Source organism: Mus caroli, unplaced genomic scaffold (assembly GCF_978045245.1).
Source record: "Mus caroli unplaced genomic scaffold, Mus_caroli_1 scaffold_2, whole genome shotgun sequence".
NCBI classification, from domain to species: domain Eukaryota; kingdom Metazoa; phylum Chordata; class Mammalia; order Rodentia; family Muridae; genus Mus; species Mus caroli.
Window position 1 is genome coordinate 114,032,975 of NW_028227257.1, and position 19,263 is coordinate 114,052,237.

The 19,263-nt window shown below is 39.0% G+C and overlaps 1 protein-coding gene across 5 annotated transcripts in view; it reads left to right on the forward strand.

Annotated features, from left to right (window-relative positions):
* The first annotated feature begins 1,773 nt into the window (after positions 1-1,773).
* Scn9a (sodium voltage-gated channel alpha subunit 9) overlaps positions 1,774-19,263 on the forward strand; it is a 169,616-nt gene continuing 152,126 nt past the window's right edge. For 4 of the 5 annotated variants that reach the window (XM_085834817.1, XM_085834819.1, XM_085834815.1 and 1 more), the window contains exon 1: positions 1,774-2,047. The gene's annotated coding sequence lies outside the window, so the exon portion shown is untranslated. Of the gene's footprint in view, positions 2,048-4,095; positions 4,173-19,263 lie in introns of all 5 variants that reach the window. The other variant, XM_085834816.1, reaches the window with a different exon arrangement.

Consider the following 19,263-nt stretch of genomic DNA (forward strand, 5'->3'; position numbering starts at 1 on the left):
AAAAAAAAAGGTACATTATGTTTTTTATTGAACTCTTCCTACATCTGAAATCATCCAGGTAAAAGGTGACTACTTTTCTAGCACACAGTTCTAAGAATTATTATCAAGTCATTTTTCCAGAGAGCTATCTCCAAAATTAAAGGTTTTTTTTTTTTTTAAGTATTTATATTATGTGTATAAGTACACTGTAGCAGCTTCAGACACACCAGAAGAGGGCATCAGATCCCATTACAGATAGTTGTGAGCCACCATGTGGTTTCTGGGAATTGAACTCAGGAGCTCTGGAAGAGCAGTCAGTGCTCTTAAACCCTGAGCTATCTCTCCAGCCCCCAAAATTAAAGTGTTTGTACACACTTTTTAGCACATTTTTGCCTTTGAAGGGTGTAGTACTAAAGTCCCTCTTTCTTCCAGCACAGCAGACTATATAGATGTGGTGCTTCAAACTGTGGATATTGAACTTAAGCTTCACTTCCCCCGGGGTGGGGGTGTGGGTGGAGTGGGGCAATCCGCACAGTATTGCACAAAAAGCCCTGCCCATCAAGCTGATCTGACCTGCCCTGAACTTTCTGAAAGCTGGGTCATGAAGTCCATCCACCAAGTCTTAGAATCTGCCATCCCCCGATGTCTTCTTTCCGCAGATTATTGTTGTGTTTCTGCCATTGCTTCCCCTGCCTAGTTTCTGCAGAACACAACACAACACAACACACACACACACAAACACACCAAGAACAATTTCTTTCCACAGTCCCTGAACTAATCTCTGAAATTCACCATCCCTGGGGTAGATTACATATCCTGGGGAGCAGTCCTAAGTCTAGGAAAATCTTTTTTTTTTTTTTTTTTTTTAATATTTTTATTACATATTTTCCTCAATTACGTTTCCAATGCTATCCCAAAAGTCCCCCATAGCGCCCCCCCACTTCCCTATCCACCCATTCCCATTCTTTTGGCCCTGGCATTCCCCTATATTGGGGCATATAAAGTTTGCAAGTCCAATGGGCCTCTCTTTCCATTGATGGCTGACTAGGCCATCTTTCGATACATATGCAGCTAGAGACAAGAGCTCCGGGTTCTAGTTAGTACATCTAGGAAAATCTTAACGAAGTCTTTCCACCTAGACCAGCCTCTACAGCCGAGTCAAACTTCAAAAAGAAATATGCATTCTTTGCCTACTGCACACACACACACACACACACACACACACACACACACACATGTAGGAAAAGGACACAGCCTAAAAATCGGTTCCGAGCATCACTACCCAGCTCCACCAAGGAAGGGCAAACCCCAAAGGAGGGAACAGTGCCCTGCAGGCAGGGAGGCACCTGGAGGACAATGCTTTGTACATTCTCCTCAAGCTCCAACCCTTCGTCATTATTCTCTGCCTTGGAGTTTTTCTCCGACTCAGCCTTCAAGCCACATAAAGTGGCTTCTCGGAAACATTAGCAGATTGCACTGAACTGGAGGGAAGGAAGGAGCTACAGGGAGGTGGGGCGAGGTGATGGAAGGGCCTTTTTAGCTGCCGGCCACACTGGTGCACACTCGCACACACCCCACCCAGCGAGGTGGCCGCGGGTGAGAGGCTGTGCGACCCACCTCCTGTCCCTTCTTCTAGCACAGAGTGTAGAGGCTGCCGCATCCCTAGCATCACCACGCCCAATCGCCAGGTCTCCGCCCTGCACCGTCTACCGGGCTGGGAGGAGGGAGCTAGGGGTGGGGACCCGAGAGCTCAGGGAGCATCGAGGAGGCCTAGCGACGCGGTTGGCAGCCGAGGGCGGGGTCGCTTCATCCTGAGCAGACTGGAAACAGACTCGGTGCAGGCCTAGCCTGCGCTCCAGTTGCGACTCTAGCCTTTTCAATCCTGCCCACTGTGCAGGTTGGTCTGGTCTAGCCTGGGTATCCCGGACTCCTAGTAGCAGGCACTCTGAGCAACAGGATTTCAAAGAAAGAAGCAGAGGCAAGAAAGAAGCGTGGGAAGAGAGGAAGACTTCCCTTGGATCAGATTCCGCAGGTGCACGCACCCGGTGGGCATGATCCGTGGGGCCAGGTCAGTGAAAGCCTTTTTTTTTTTTTTTTCAACCTCTTGCTACTCCCGCGAGTGTGGAAGAAAGAGGACCTAAGGTCCCTTTGCTCCCTTCAACTGCCACACCCACCTGTGTCCGTTTTAGCCACCAAGTATTGCGCCACCAGGAATTCAAAGGGGTTGAAAGAGGTGGGGATTGGGGGCGGGGGGGGGGGATGTCAGCAGAGAATGAAATCCAACTATTTCAACCGGAAAGCTACGCTCCCAACCCCCCCCCCCGAATTTAAAAAAAAAAAAAACACACACTTGCGGCTTCTATGGGTTCTACAATATACACGAAGGTAGAGATGCTTAATAGTCTGTTATTTCTTTTCCGTCTACTCCAGCGGAGTTGTTACATGGGTCTCAGGACCAGGGCCAGCTTATGCTTCTTGACTAGCTAATAAAAAGGCATGTGCTTTAGAGCGGGTGTCTGCAAAGATAAACACGCAAAACCAGCATTGCTGACTTACCTAGGAAAGATCAGAAAATCTACACACCCCAGAGAAGCATTAACAGGCAAATAAAGGACCAGCCCCTTTCTTAACAGTTTATTTGTTTGTTTGTTTTTCAGGCCAATGAGAACTTTATAGTGAAACTTAAAAGTTTTAGTTCATTTTAATTTGGTATATAGCACATCATGAACTATCTAGGGGTGAATTTTTTTTCTTTGCGTTTGTGTGTGTGTGTGTGTGTGTTCCAAACAAGATTAATCAATCAACCAACCAACCAAATAAACTAAAGCCAGTTTTTAAAATCATAGCAAAAAGTTTTACAAGGCTTTCTTTTCTTTTTCTTTTTCTTTTTTTTTTTTTAAGTTTTAGAGTCCACAGTAAATTACCTTAATCCAACAGCAATTTTGCCGGAACCAAAATTGGGGCATTTTTTTCCCTCAAAGAAAGCTTAGAAAAGATAAAGACCAAATTAATATATGCTTTTACACAAATGATGGGATTTTTGGTTGCCGACTGTGAGTCGCTGTTGGGGGCAGGGTCCTTTCTGCCTAGAAACATTTTTTTTTTCCTAGCTCCGTTCCCTGTACACAGGAGAAAGAGACATCCTCTCTTTCTGTTTTTGCCATTTTCACGTATTTAAGTTGGAGTTTTCATTCTTACAATTTAAAATAAATGGAATTTCTTTCATTTAAAAGCTACTTTTACCTGATTTCTACGTATCATATTACCATGATTGTTAGACTAACTCATTCACTACAAGATGTCAAGCAAAATATGGCGTTTGATGTAATGGAACATAGACGAACTGTTTAGACCACTGATGCCAATTTTGTTTACGGTAACTTTTTAAAAGCAACTACAGTTGTTTAAAGGAGGGTTCACTTTTAGAAGTAAACTATTATGTGCTCGGTACACAGTGACACACTTCACAGAAGCTTGGGTGTGCATAAAGTGTGCCTGGAGTTCTGTGATGCAGAACTAGGCTTTCAGTGTACCTGATGCTGCTAAGGAGAGAGCTGAGTCAGGTTTGGATGTCTGCCAAAAGCATCCAGCGCCTCTTGCTCCCCCCGCCCCCCACCCCCACCCCAGGGGAGCCGCAGGTAATCATGGGAGCCCTCCAACTGTAATGCTTCTGTGGTTTGGTTTTTTTTTTTTTTTTTTTTTTTTTTTTTGCTACTTGTTGCTGGGGTGATTTTGACTGCAAAGAAATTAAGAGAAGGCACCAGTGCCGTTTATTCACATTATTTAATATTCTCAACTCTCTTTGTCCACGGCAAGGGAAAATCATTTGGTGCATTTGCATCGACAATAAAAGCGCTGAATGTTTGCACATGGTGGCAAAGTGTGAGAAGGATCTGCATCTGTGTGGTATTTTTTTCTAAAATTTATCATGACTCTTATAAAGGAGCTCAAGCTTATTAGTGTAAATGGACCCGTGCAGATGCCCCCATGCTAATATTTGCTTTTGCCTAAGAGATTTCTAATGTTTCCCCCAATGTTTATAATCAGAATGTGTGATTCACATCGTTGATTCTTTGCGCTCCCCTCATGACCTCATGTCCTTCTGCCCACCTCTAGAGAGATCTTCCAGTCTTCTCTCCCAAATGCATCTCATCCACCAGAATTTCTATTACACAGCCACCAAGTTGATTCAGGTCAGCCTCCTTTGCAATAACCCTTCAGATACTTCTCTCCCACTTCAGTGAGTTGCTTTTCTGTAATTTACTCTCCACTAGAAGCGGTATCATCATGTCTACTGTTTAAAACACTCACTGTTTCATTGCTGCATTTCTTTTTCATTAAACGTGGCAACAGCAAGACTGAGAAGTAGCAATAGCAAGCTCCTCTAGCATGCTCTTTACTCTTTCAACTTCTCTGATCTGTCTCTTCTTTCTATCCTCTTCAAAACCCAACTTCCCTTCTTTCCTCCCCCTTTCCCTTGCTCCCTCTGATCTCATGTCTGTCTGCCTCTCTCCCTTCCTCTCCCACTCTCTCTCTTCCTTTCTTTCTCTCTTCCCTCCTCTCTCTCTTTCTCTGTGTGTGTGTGTGTGTGTGTGTGTGTGTGTGTGTGTGTGTGTTCCTACCAAACTGGTATGTTAGTGTGCCTGGAACACTGGAAGCAATATCACAGCCAAGGGATATCTCAAATACTGTTTCTTGTTTCTGTTGCCTGTTGTCGTGTGTGTGTGTGTGTGTGTGTGTGTGTGTGTGTGTGTGTGTGTGTGTTTGTCTGTCAAGCTACTTCTCAAACTTTATATCTCAACTAAGAGATCTCTGTATCCAGCAGATCATTGTTGATACCCTGTCAAAACAGGTTTAGTTTTTTATTCTCTTTATTCTTGATCTTATAACTTTCTTTGTCATCTTATAGTTTTTGTTATGCTCCTCTGCTATTTTGAAGATTGGCAAAATCAAAATGAAAACATCTCTACTACCGACTCAGATTCTAGAATAGAGCTGAAATGAACAGTAGAGGATTTGCATATTTTTATATAAATAATGGTGCATGAATATATTAACTATTTCACTATAGCATTCATCAACAATAGAAATGTATATTTCAATACTGTAAGTAATCAAATATGCTGGGAGTTTATAACTTTGTGGTATGATTTCTGAAGAGATAAAATTTAAATATCCTAAAATACAATCCCATTTTCCATCAGTGCATGTAGTAATATGTTCAAAGATAGATTATAATGTATACTTAGGAAGGACTTGGCAATAAATGGATTAAATATTAAAGAAAATTTGGAATAAATGGACAAATGTGATTTCTCTATGAGTGGAAACTAATCAAAGATAATGACATTATTACATAAGTCTTCAAGGATTTGAGATTCACTGAAACCGTTGTTTAAGATATCAAAACACCAGTTTTAATAAGTACAGAGACATGAGTGAACTTGAGGCATGGTAATCTGCTAAGATGATTCTGAGGTTCCATATGATCTTCGAGTTTGCTCCAGGTACTTGAGGAAGTTATCCTACAAATGTGAAGTACTTTATATAGGGAGGTCAGAGAAGGGGAAGGGGTCATGAAACTGCATCACCAATATTGGGATCAAGAAAAGGATTTCAACACTGACACTGAATAATGATAGAGTGATAAAGGATTGTATCCATACCCCAATATTTTTAATATAAAATATGCCTCTCTATCTCCTCCACTTTACAAGCCTGTCTCCGTCCCCTTACCTGATCATGTTCCCCTTTCTTCCTCCCTTCTGGCACCCTGGTCTCCCCCTCCCTCTGTCTTCCTTGATTGATTTCTTCTCCTCCCAAATGTGAATGAAGCATCCTCACTTGGGCCCTTCTGCTTGTTAATCTTCTTGAGTTCTGTGAATTGTATCCTAGGTATTCTGTACATTTTCGTCTAATATCCACTTATTAATGAGTACATACCGCCATGCCCTTTTGGGTCTGAGTTATCTCACTCAGGATGATATTTTCTAGGTCCATCTATTTGCCTGAAAAACTCATGATATCCTCATTTGTAATGGCTGAATAATATTCCATTGCGTAAATGAATCACATTTTCTGTATCCATGCCTCTGTTGAGGACATCTTGATTTTTTTCCAGCTTCTGACTATCACAGATAAGGCCACTATGAACATAGAGGAGCACATGCCCCTATGTTATGGTGGGTCATCTTTTGGGTATATGCCCAAGAGTGGTATAGCTGGATCTTCAGGTAAGTCTATTTCCAATTTTCTGAGGAACCTCCAGATTAATTTCCAGAGTGGTGGGACCAATTTGCAATCCCACCAGTAATAGAAAGAGTGGTCTTCTTTCTCTACATCCTTGCCAACATGTGCTGTCACCTGAGTTTTATCTTAGTCATTCTGATTGGTATAAGGTGGGATCTTGGGGTCATTTTGTTTTACATTTTCCTTATAACTAAGGACTTTGAACACTTCTTTAAGTGCTTCTCAGCCATTTGAGATTCTTCTGTTATGATTTCTCTGTTTAGCTCTATACCCCATTTTTTTTTGATGGGGTTGTTTGGTTCTTTGGAGGTTAGGTTCTTGAGTTCTTTATATATTTTGGATATTTGCCCTCTATTGGATGTGGGGTTAGTAGATTTTCCCCATCTGTAGTTTGCCAATTTGTCCTATTGATTTGTCCTTTACTTTACAGAAGCCTTTCAATTTTATGAGGGACTTAAAGGGAGGGACCTTAGATGAAATGCCCATCAGTGGGGAGAGGGAAATCTTATAGAGTCCACCTCCAGTAGAAAGATAGGACATTGAGTGGAGGGATGGGGTTGCCATCTCAGAGCCAAAAGTTCTGACCCAGAATTGTTCCTGTCTAAAATAACTACAGAAATAGAAATGGAGAAGAGACTTAGGGAAAGGCTGTCCAGTGACCAGCTCAACTTTGGATCCATCTCAAGGGGAGGTTCCAAGGCCTGACACTATTACTGATGCTATAGTATGCTTACAGACAGGTGCCTAGCATGGCTGTTGTCCAAGAGGCCCAACAGGTAGCTGACTGAGACAGATGAAGAAACTTATACCCAACTATTGGACTGAAGTCAGGGACCCCTGTAGTTGAATTAGGGAAAGCCTGGGAGCAGCTGAGGAGAAGGTCAGTAGTAAGATCTATGACCACACAAGACCAGCAGTCTCAACTAACCTGGACCCCTGAGATCTCTCAGACACTGAGCCACCAACCAGGCAGCATACACAACTGATGTGAGGCCCCCAACGCATATACATCAGAGGAGTGTGGGTCTGGCCTCAGTGGAAGAAGAAGAGCCTAACCCTTCAAGAGAGACTTCAGGCCCCAGGGAGTGGGGAAACCTGGTGAGGGAAGGGAGGACATTCTCTTGGAGACAGAGGGGAGGAGGAATTGGGATAAGGGACTGTGGGAGGGTCGACCAGGAGGGGGTTAAGAACTAGACTGTAAAAAGTGAAAGGAAGGAAGGAAGGAAGGAAGGAAGGAAGGAAGGAAGGAAGGGAGGAAGGAAGGGAGGGAGGGAGGGAGGGAGGGAGGGAGGGAGGGAGGGAGGGAGGGGAGGAGGAAGAAGTAAAGAAGGGCTGAAGTAATGGCTTAGTGGTTAAGGCCACTGGCTGAACAGGACCCAAGTTCAGTTCTAGCACCCACATGGAGGTTCACAGTTTTCAATAACCCCAGTTATAGGGGATATGATGCCATGTTCTGGTCTCTGAGGGTACCCCAAGCACATAGTGTACATGCATACATTTAGGCAAAATGCATATATGTGTTTGTGTGTGTGTGTGTGTGTGTAAATTTAAAAATAAGCAAACAAATAATTTTGTTGTTAATATTTTGTTGTGAATTTAGTTAGATTTTCATTGAGTGGCATGTTTGGTGTGTGTGTGTGTGTGTGTGTGTGTGTGTGTGTGTGTGTGTGTGTGTAGTAAGTGGTCATTTGGTTTGAATTATATCCTTCTGTGTTAAAATTTCTCCAACATTTTATATTAAAAGAAGATATTTGTTCCATGAATTGTCACCAGGTATATTGTGAAATTTGTTATTAAGGACACACATTATCACAGTAAAGGGTGAGAGTGGATCTGTACACTAACTGAAGATGGTCTTCTGTTTCTATCTCACAGATGAGCTAGCTTAGTCATAGGAATGTGTAGCATTTCCAGAAAAAAATACAGTCAGATCAGCACTTGACATGGCAAATGGACTTTATAAAACATTATAAATAGTGTATATGAATATTTACAACAGAGCTTCAAAATATGTATCAAATACTTTTATGGGCTCTCAGAAATCAATTTTGTTGTGTTGCTATTCTACAAAATGGAATTTCTTCATTGAAGATCTTATTTACCCTTTCCTCGTTGCATTACTGGAAGGAAATGGCCTTCAGCAACAAAAAAAGCCATCATCTCTTGGCAGCTAAAAAAAGTAATGAAATTTGGATGGTTGTAACCCTTGTGGGTAGAAAGGATAAATGCCAGACCATAATAAAGAGGGAAGGGAAGGGAAGACCTTGAGTGGTGCCAGAAAAGAGTCTCACAGATCAATGTGGATCCACACAATGTATAGAGCTGAGTTCTTTCTGTCTTTTGAGCCCCACTGAGAATATGGTTCTTTTTGGTCCTTTATTTAAAATAATAATTACACACTGTCATTGCTTATTTAACATAGGTGAGAGAACTTCTTGGATTTTTAAAAGCAAAATAACGAAGACAAAATTACCATATATTGTTCTTAAAAAATATCCTATGATTGTGATTTCAGGAATAGTTATTTTGTATGTCAATTGCTAAGAGCAATGTGATTGTTCACAAATTTCATTGAAATAACTACTTGGACTTTGTAAACAAACCTTTCTGATTTGTTTATTGAAAAATACAATACAGCTCAAAAGTACCTATGCTTTCTCATCTATATATTTAGAGGAAATAGGTGCATTTTCTACCACTGTACTCTGCCGTAAAAAAAAAAAATGCCTTGTTTAGTTCTTTTCCTTTTTTTTATCCTGTGTCCTACATTTCTTTTGGTAAACATTGGTCATGTATGCCGCTACTTACTACACTTCCCATTCAAATAATACAAACAAAAAGAAAATGAATTTTTAAAGGTACATGAATAATGTCAGGCAGATACATTAAGATAAAAGTACAAGGACACTTACACTGAAATTTTTTAATGGAATTTTGTGTGTATCACATGCTAAATTAGTGACTACCCAGTAGTCTTTTTAAAAATTGGGATAATTTCAAGGGATGTAGTTCCTAACAATCTTGCTAATTGCTCATGAAGTATACATTTTTAAACCCAAAGTAGTTGGGATAAAACATAGTGTGTTTGAAGGTCAGTATTTTGGAAAGTCAAAATTATGAATTAAATGTACATATTCAATTAAATATCAACAAGTAAATCAGATAAAGTGTTTATCGTATTTCATGCATTGATTTAAATTCTATTAAGTAATTATCCTTTCAAGTCTATTAGATAGTACTTTCTCAAGATCATGCGATTAAGATAATATATTAAACATAAACATAAATACGTTATAAATAAAAGAAACATGTTTTGTTGACAAATTATGCTTTTACTTTCACTGATAATATTAAATTAACATTCCTTCTAGATAAATAGAATGGATCTAGTTTCTATACATAATCCTTCTATGGAATAAAGTATTGCAAAGTAAAGAATTTGTATTTCACTCAACATAATATATAGTTTTTTGTTGTTTTTATCAATTTGTGAAAACATATCTGTGATTACTTATGGTATGTTGTACCTAATAGCAGTAAAAGAAAGGTTAAAAAAAAACCTAATTTATTCCCGTTTTTCATTCTTCTCTTATATATTATATCTCTACCCCAGTTTGCCCTCTCTCCTCCCCTCCCAGTTCATCCCCCTGCTCCCCTTTCCCCCAGACTCACTTCTTTATTTCCCTTCAGAGAATGGCAGGCCTCCCAAAGATATCAACCAAATATAGCATATCAAGTTACAATAAGACAAGGAATATCCCCTCATATTAAGGCTAAACTAGGCAGCCTGATAGGAGGAAAAGTGTCCTATGAGCAGGCAGAAGTGAGAGACAGCCTCTACTCCACTGGTACAAATCCCACAAGAACAAGCTACACAACCATAGCATATCTACAGAGGGCCTATGTCAGACACTGCAGGCTCCATGATTGTCACATCAGTCCCAGTGAGCCCCTGTTTAGTTTTTCTTGTGATGTCCTTGACCCCTTTCGCTCCAATTATTCTTCCTCCCCCATCTTCCACATTATTCCTGAGCACCACTTAATTAATGTTTGACTGTGGGTCTCTGAATCTGCTTCCATCAGTTGTGGGCAGATCCTCTCTGATAACGATTATGCTATATCATTTCATTGTTTTTTTATTTGTTTGGTTGATTGGTTTTTGGTCCTGTTTGGTTCTAGGTCTCTAGGCTATCCAGCCTCTGGTTTCTGGCCCTTCAGGCAGTGTCAGACATAGGTTCTCTTTCATGGCATGGATCTCAAGTTGGACCAGTCTTTGGTCACCAACTCCTACAGGTTTCATGGCACCCAGAGTAAAGACTCTAGCACATTTTGCAGGCAGGAGGTTGTAAGTTGAAAGTTTCAAAGCTGGGTTGATGCCTAATTCCTCCATTAGAGGCCTTCCCTGATTACAGTACATGACCAGTTCAGACTTAGTATCCCCCATTACTAGGAGTCTTAGTTACGGTTAACTTCCTAGACATCTGGTTTCAATTTTGCCCCAAAAGACCCCCCAAATCTCCTAGTGCTCTCTCCTTCACCCCCACACTTGATCCCTCTCATTCCTGTTCCCTCTTGCCCCAGTCCATTTTCACAATCTATTCTATTACCCCTTTCCAGGGAGAGCCAAGCATCCTCTTTGTTTTTTAGCCTCTGGAACTATAGACTGTAGCATGGTAATCTTTTACCTTACAGCTAATATCCACTTATACTATGTTTGTTTTTCTGTGCCTGAGTTACCTCATTTGGGATGATTTCCTTTTTCTAGTTCCATACATTTGCCTGCAAATTTTATGATATTTTAAACAGCTAAATAATACTCCATTGTGTAAATGTACCATTTGCATTCTTCACCTGTATTCATTCTTCAGTTGAGGGACATCTAGCTTGTTTTCGGTTTCTGGCTACATAATACATCTTTTAATGACAGGGTATTCCTATGAAACCCCAACTGGCCTTGAATTCAAGATGCTCCTGCTCTTGCTGGCTGATGGGGAAAGGGAACATTGTTAAGACACCTACCTACCTAATCCTTGCAAATCTATACAAAGTCCTCGGCTCCCAGTAATTCATATAAGGAGAAGGGAAGTGGCTTCTTTAAGGATCAATTGGAATCAAAGTCCAAATGACCCCTTCATATCATTTGACAGAATATCGAAAATAAACATAAAAAGATGCCTATTCAAGGTGCCTCTGAAAATCCATATTCTATTCCAGAATTGTTGTAAATAGTTTTTATAAGATGCTAACTTCCTATAAAGTGCATTGTGCTTACTGTAGTGACTCAACTTTCCATCCTAGATTTTTCTGTTACTTGCTATGTGATTTAAGTTAAATTTAATGTCTTAAAATCAGGTTCCCTCTCAGTCTATTGAATACTTTTAATGACTTCTACACAACTACTTAAATAAATATGTAGATGTAGATGTGGATGTAGATGTAGATGTAGATGTAGATGTAGATGTAGATGTAGATATAGATATAGATATAGATATAGATATAGATATAGATATAGATATAGTCTTAGTTAGAGTTTTGCTGCTGTGAACAGACACCATGACCAAGGCAAGTCTTATAAAAACAACATTTAATTGAGGCTGGCTTACAGGTTCAGAGGTTCAGTCCATTATCATCAAGGTGGGAGCATGGCAGCATCCAGGCATGGTGCAGGAGGAGCTGAGAGTTCTATGTCTTCATCCAAAGGCTGCTAGTGGAAGACTGACTCCTAGGCAACTAGGGTGAGGATCTTAAGCCCACATCCACAGAGGCACACCTACTCCAATCAGGTCACACCTCCAAATGGTGCTACTCCCTGGCCCAAGAATATACATACCATCACAGATAGAGATAGAGAGAGAGATAGAGATAGATGACATAGATATAGATAGATATTATTTATTTAGCTAAAGTATAGAAATAGGTATTCAATAATGATGAATATGCATTTGGTAAACTAGTATGTAATAATAAGAGTGTATTGTGGTTATATTTTAAATATAAATCATAATACAGATAAAGTTTATGTTCATAGTCTTATTTTTAAATAGATTGCAATGATTATTGATGAGACATTTCATCATCATTTTAAAAGGCAATGACTTTTCTACTTATTTTATCACATCATTTCATCAATATCATTTCATTTTTGACACTTTTGACACTCAGTTAACTACATATTTGGGTATAGATCACTGCTAAACATTTTGCACAAGATATCTAAAAATTAAGTAGGAAAAGATAGACAAATATTGAAAACAAAGAACTTAATAAATATCCCTCCTCATTTCTGTACAGCTTTAGAGCATCCACTCTCTTAATTACACATTAAAGGAGAGTGCTCAGTGATGGAGATGATCTATTGGGGGTTCTACTAGCACATTTTGTAATCAATAGCTATTTGTTGATATTGCTATTGTTTGTTGCAATAGGTCTCACTGTGTAGCCCAGAATGGACTTTGTGTCACAATCACCCTGCTTCTACCTCCTATGGAATCACAGGTCTGTGGTGTGTGTGTGTGTGTGTGCATACTGTATATGCTTGTCAGTGTACATGTATAGAATATGTGTTCACATGTATGTGTAACCCAGAGGAACACTTTTGGTGTTTCCTTTCATCACTCTCTACCTTAGTTTATTTAATTATTTATTTGCACCAGTTTCTCTCCCTGAACCCAGAGTTCATTGTCTCGGGTGTGCTGGCTTGTCAGTGAACTCTGAGATCTGCTTGCCTCTGTCCACCTTATGCTGAGGCTATAGACTTTGCCACCATTCCTGGCTTTTACATGGCTACAGAGAGTCTAAACTCATGTCCTCATGTTTACACAGCGAGCATTTTATAGATGGAGTCAACTTCCAAAATCTTATAACTACTTTTTAGATAAAAAAGAAATATTTTATGTATTTGTGTTTGTCTACGTGCATGGTGTATATATGTGAGTGTAGCTATGTGTGTATCATTGTATATATGTGGAAGTGATAGAAGAAATTTTGGAACCAATTTTTCACCATGGGTGGCCCAGACTGAACCAAAATCACCAGGCTTGCATGGCAACTACATATATCTTCTGAGCCATCTCACTACCTATAACACTATTAAGGGAAATTTCTGAAAGTATATATCTGGAAATTTCTCACCTATAAATGCCAGTCAAACTTACTCCAACATTTTTCTGTCTGAAATATAATTGTGAACTTTCAAAGAAGCAGAGACGGCTTCTGAGCATGGATATGAGTATTTGTCACAATCTCCAATCATATGACATACTAAAAAAATCAGAACCTTTTAACGTAATCATTAAATATCATCAGCGGCTGAGCAAATTGATTTTATCCATCATTTTCTTCAGAAACCCACAATTCCTCTTTAGTAAGAGAGTGGTGGACCATACATTGCAGAAACTTGGCTAACTTTACTATAAAGATATAGGGAACAAATAGAAAATATGAACTTTGCTGTTAGTGTGGACATGGGTGACAACACTTATACGTTGATGATATTGCTGATAATAACTGTGTTAGTCTTACATATGGAGATCACATTTATAATAAGCAGAATATCAGAGATTTGCAGCTATCCTCTTCAAATGGTCACAGTCACTCTTTAGGTAAGGACAATAAGATGTAGAAATTATTCAGGTTTCTCACAGTTCAGTTATATGATGTGAATATTTTTAAGGTTAAAACATATGTGTGAGGCTAGAAATGTGGTTTAGTTGATAAAGTGTTGATTTCCAACATGAGGATCTGAGTTCAGGCCCTGGAATCCATCTGAAGTAAGCTGGCGGTGGTGGTCTGTACTTTCAATACCAGCATCAGAAACATGAGGCTCTTAGGACCTATTGAAAATCCAGTCTGTCCCAGATGATGAGTTCCAATCCAGTGAAAGACTTCACTCAAAACAAACAAACCAACAATCTTTTATAAAGCACCAGATAAACAGCACCCAAGGTTTTATTCTAGTCTTTACATGCACAGGTGCACACACAAACACATTCACACACACACACACACACACACACACATATTTATACATATGGACATATACACACAAAAATGCACACACAGAAGCACATAAACTCTCAATATGTATGTATGTATAAGTATATAACATATACCATATATGTACATATAATGGAAATGCATATATATATGGACTTGTTAAACAGAAACATAGAACTATCTGATAGTTAAATTGATTATAGAAAAGCTTTTAAATACATAATGAGGCTAAATAAGTCTATATTTGCAACTAAATAGATCAAACCACATAATTGCAATGTTAAAGAAAAAGGAAAATGTGGAAGATAAAAAGTGCTTAATGATCATCTTACACTTGAGCAGCACATTTGACTTAAAGTTGAAACTTAGGTTGAAATTTGAAAAGATCCACTGCATACTTGAAATGGTTTTGACACTCTAGTGGACAAGGCATAAGTCCACAAACACTTGACAGGTTAAGCTATATCACAGAATTCAGGAGTCACACCCTATGTTATTTTTGAGACAAGTTCTTTCTATAGGGTTAAGACTGGCTTGAACTCTACTAATAATGGCCTAGTTGGCCATCAATGGGAGGAGAGGCTCTCGGTCTTGTGAAAATTATATGCTCCAGTACAGGGGAATGCCAGGGCCAGGAAATGGGAGTGGGTGGGTTGGGGAGCAGGGCAGGGCAGGGGGAGGGTATAGGGGATTTTTGAAGAGGAAACTAGGAAAGGGGATAGTATTTGAAATGTAAATGAAAAATATCTAATAAAAAATAAAAATAAAAAGTTAAATGAAAAATTTGCAAACACAATTTTCATTTATTTTTATTAAATGAATTAAATTTCTAAAGGTATTTTTAAATCTCTGAAGGCGTAATCTTGAAAGACTAATATTAAAGAGACACTAATTGACATGGATAATTGACTATAAGAAAAACTATTGTGATTTAGGCTACATTAGAGTATTATAACTTGCAGCATTATAAATATTTATATTCCATTAACTAAAACTGTCTAAATGTTTTTGAGACAACTTTCTATGTTCATGAATATTACTTAGATAGCTAAGTGCTGGACAAGTCATTAAGATGAATCCATAAAGAAAATTTGGCATACGCTTCCAAAATGAGTACATTTAGCCTAGAAGAAACAAATCCTCTCATTTCTGTCACCATGGATAACCATGGAAGATATGTTACCTACAAGGGAGTGTGGTGGTCCAGTTATTATATAACATGTGTGAACCTTAAGTTCCAGCTACAGTTCTGAAACAAACGAACAGTAAACATATCCACAAATACTTCTAAAAGAATATATTGGAGCACACATATATTCCCAGGTGTTTAAGAGTCTGAGGCAGAATACCAGGTACCAAAGTTAAATCAGGATCAGATAAACAATCTAAACATTCCCATAACTCCTAAAGAAATAGAAGCAGTCATTAATAGTTTTCCAACTGTAAAAAGCCCAGGACCATATGAATTTAGTGCAGAGTTCTATCAGACCTTCAAAGAGGACCTAATTCCAGCACTCTTCAAACTATTCCATAAAATAGAAACAGAAGGAACACTACCCGATTTGTTCTATGAAGCCACAATTACACTGATTCCTAAACCACACCAAAAAGAAAAAGAACCACAGACTAATTTACCTTATGAATATCGATGCAAAAATACTCAATAAAATTCTCACAAACTGAATTCAAGAATACATCAAAACGATCATACATCATGATCAAGTAGGCTTCATCCCAGGGATGCAGGGATGGTTCAACATATGGAAATCCATCAAAGTAATACACTATATAAACAAACTCAAAAAAAAAAAACCAAACTATTCATTAGATTCTGATAAAGCATTTGACAAAATCCTACACCCCTTCATGATAAAAATCTTGGAAAGATCAGGAATTCAAGGCCCATACCTAAACATAGTAAAAGCAATATACAGCAAACCAGTAGCAAACACCAAACTAAATGAAGAGAAAGTTCAAGCAATCCCACTAAAATCAGGGACTAGATAAGGCTGTCCACTCCCTACCTATTCAATAGAGTACTCAAAGTCCTTGCCAGAGCAATTAGACAACAAAAGGAGCTCAAAGGGATACAAATTGGAAAGGAAGAACTCAAAATATCACTATTTGCAGATGATGTGATAGTATACTTAAGTGACCCCAAAAATTCCACCAGAGAACTACTAAACCAGTGGTTGAATATAAAATTAACTCAAATCAGTGGCCTTCCTCTACTCAAAGCATAAACAGGCTGAGAAAGAAATTAGGGAAACAATACCTTTCACAATAGTCACAAATAATATAAAATATCTTGGTGTGACTCTCAGCAAGTGAAAGATCTGTATGGCTTATGGTTTTGCATCTAAGAACAGATTGGGGGACACAGTAAGTTACTACTACAAAAAATATTGAAATATTACATTCATACCAGAAAAAGAAAAGAATGAAAAATGAAAGGAACAGAAGGAACTCTTGTATGTACTGATGGTATTATTATTAGTGTATGCACAGATCCAAATTTACCAATTTAAATGCATTAAAATATTATTTTGTATAACAAGTAATATTCAATTTATCTAAAAAAAAATCAAAGAATGCATTTTGTTCCCGAAAGTGTCCCTCATTAGGGTAACATATGTAACTGTTTCTCACATGTGTGTTAAATAAATGATAAATATTTGTTATACAACATGCTCAACTTTTAGTTTAAGATCTGCTTTTATTTCAATAAAAATGCTAAGAATGAGAAGAATAAGTTGACAATAACTTGCCACCTATGGTTAGATTATTTTGTTGTAAATTTCTGAAAAATTAGTCATAGGTCAGACAGATAGATGGCTCAGGAAGTAATTTTGCTTACCACAAAGCAGGGATGCAGGCCTGGACTACATCCCCAGGATCTGTTGTTGGAAGCAGAGGACTGAGTCCCACATGAGTTGTGCTTTGGCCTCTGCACTTAAGCTGTGGCCCGTGCTTTCCCAGATAGAGTTACATTTCCTTTCAACTTTTTTCTTTTGAGAATTCCGTGCTTGTGTACAACACAATATCTAATGATATCTAACACCTAACTCCCAACTCCCTGTACCTCTCCTCTAATGTATCCCCCCTCCCCTCCTAATTTCATGTCTTTCTTTTTCCTTTATGGGGAGAATTTACTGTACCAGTTAGAGCCACCCTTTGTGCATGGTTTATGGGGGCAATCAACTGGATCATGGGACATGTACTAATACCATATGTACAGGAAAGAATAATTCTCTTCTCCTCAGCAACTTTCCACTGTTAATAATTCCCCAATAAGTGTTGGTGCCCAGAGACTGTGTCTTTGATGTTAGGGTTTTATTCAGCTTGGTCTTTTATAGAGTCTGCGCAGGAGACCACAGCTGTTTTGAGGTCATGACCTCATCAGACATGTCATATCCAGGAGACAGCATTTCACAGTAGTATTTCCCATCCTCTGACTTGTACGTCCTCCTTAAGCATCTTCTTCAATGTCTCCTAAGCCTTGGAGGTAAGGGTTTAACAGATATCAGTCCCTTCCGTACTCTCACTACTCTGACCAGTTGCACATTTTTCCTATAAACTGTTACCCCACTGCAAAACAGAGTTTCACTGACCAGTGTTGAGAAGAGCCCAAGTCTATGGTTATAATCATAATTATTTAGAAAGATTAAACAGCAGAACCATTTAACAATATGACAATCTCAAGGTCAATCCAAAGACCTAAGACATCCACCACCAGCTTTTAATTGGATTACTAGGCCAGTGGTGCAGGCTTCAGATCCAGCAAGAAAGCCATTAGTGATTCCATAACAGTAGTGTTCCTATTGTACTAATAGGTGCATCTTCCATGGCGGGTTAGAACTTTAGTATATGGATCCAATGCCAAATATGACTAGCGATGCCATTTTCCCCAGCAGCATACATAGCATCTCCCTGTACTGTACAATCGAGCCAGAAACAAGGAACTTTCCTAATTGCTTTGAGGTTGATTTCTTTACATCAAGTAGTCAAGGTGTGTTATGTCTTCAGGAATACGGTAATGATAGCTAGACTTGGCCTAAAACAGCTGTTAATGAATTGTCTTGATCAGATTGATCTGAAAGCACATCTATGGGACATTTTACTTGACATAAGATGGCCTAGCTCACTGAAGATAGTACCAACTGTAGGCTGTTAGGCTTGGGCTATGTAAGAAAGGCATCTGACATGAACCTGGAAGCAAGACAGAAATGGGTGCTTCTACATGGTCTCTTCTTCAGTTCCTGCCTCTACATTTTTCCTTGAGCTCCTACTGTGCCTTCATTCAATGATGATTGTAATTTGCAAACTGAAATAAACTCTCCATTGTATTTCTTTTGATCATGGTGTTTATTAGAGCAACAGAAAGCAAGTTAGAGTAGAGTCTCACCATAAAATTAAGGAAAGCAATAAAGGACAATGACAAATAGGAGACCTCTAGATCACTGCTGGCCAACAGCTCATATGGAGGTAGCCTTTGCCTTGACCGGTGAGGTGATTTTCATTTAATAACCCATGTCTTTTGGAAGGGACATTATCTACTCAAGCAAGGTGTACTGGCTGGTTTTGTGTGTCAAGTTGACACAAGCTGGAGTTATCACACACAAAAAAGTATACTCCCTTAAGGAGTCCATGAAATACAGCTCTAAGGCATTTTCTGAATTAGTGATCAATTGTGGGTGGTTTCAGCCCTGGGGTGGCAGTCCTGGGTTCTATAAGAATGCAAGCTGAGCAAGCCAGGGGAAGCAATCCAGTACGCAGCCCTCCTCCATGGCCTCTGTATCAGCTCCTGCTTCCTGACCTGTGTGAATTCCAGTCCTGACTTCCTTTGGTGATGAACAGCAATGTGGAAGTGTATGCTGAATAAAGCTTTTTCTCCACAACTTGCTTCTTGGTCATGATGTTTGTGAAGGAATAGGAACCCTAAGAAACAAGGTAATTCCATTCAAACTCTTATTCTGTACATTTTATTTTGAAATTAGCTCTACTACCCAATGATTGTTCTACACCCAGGAAATTATACTA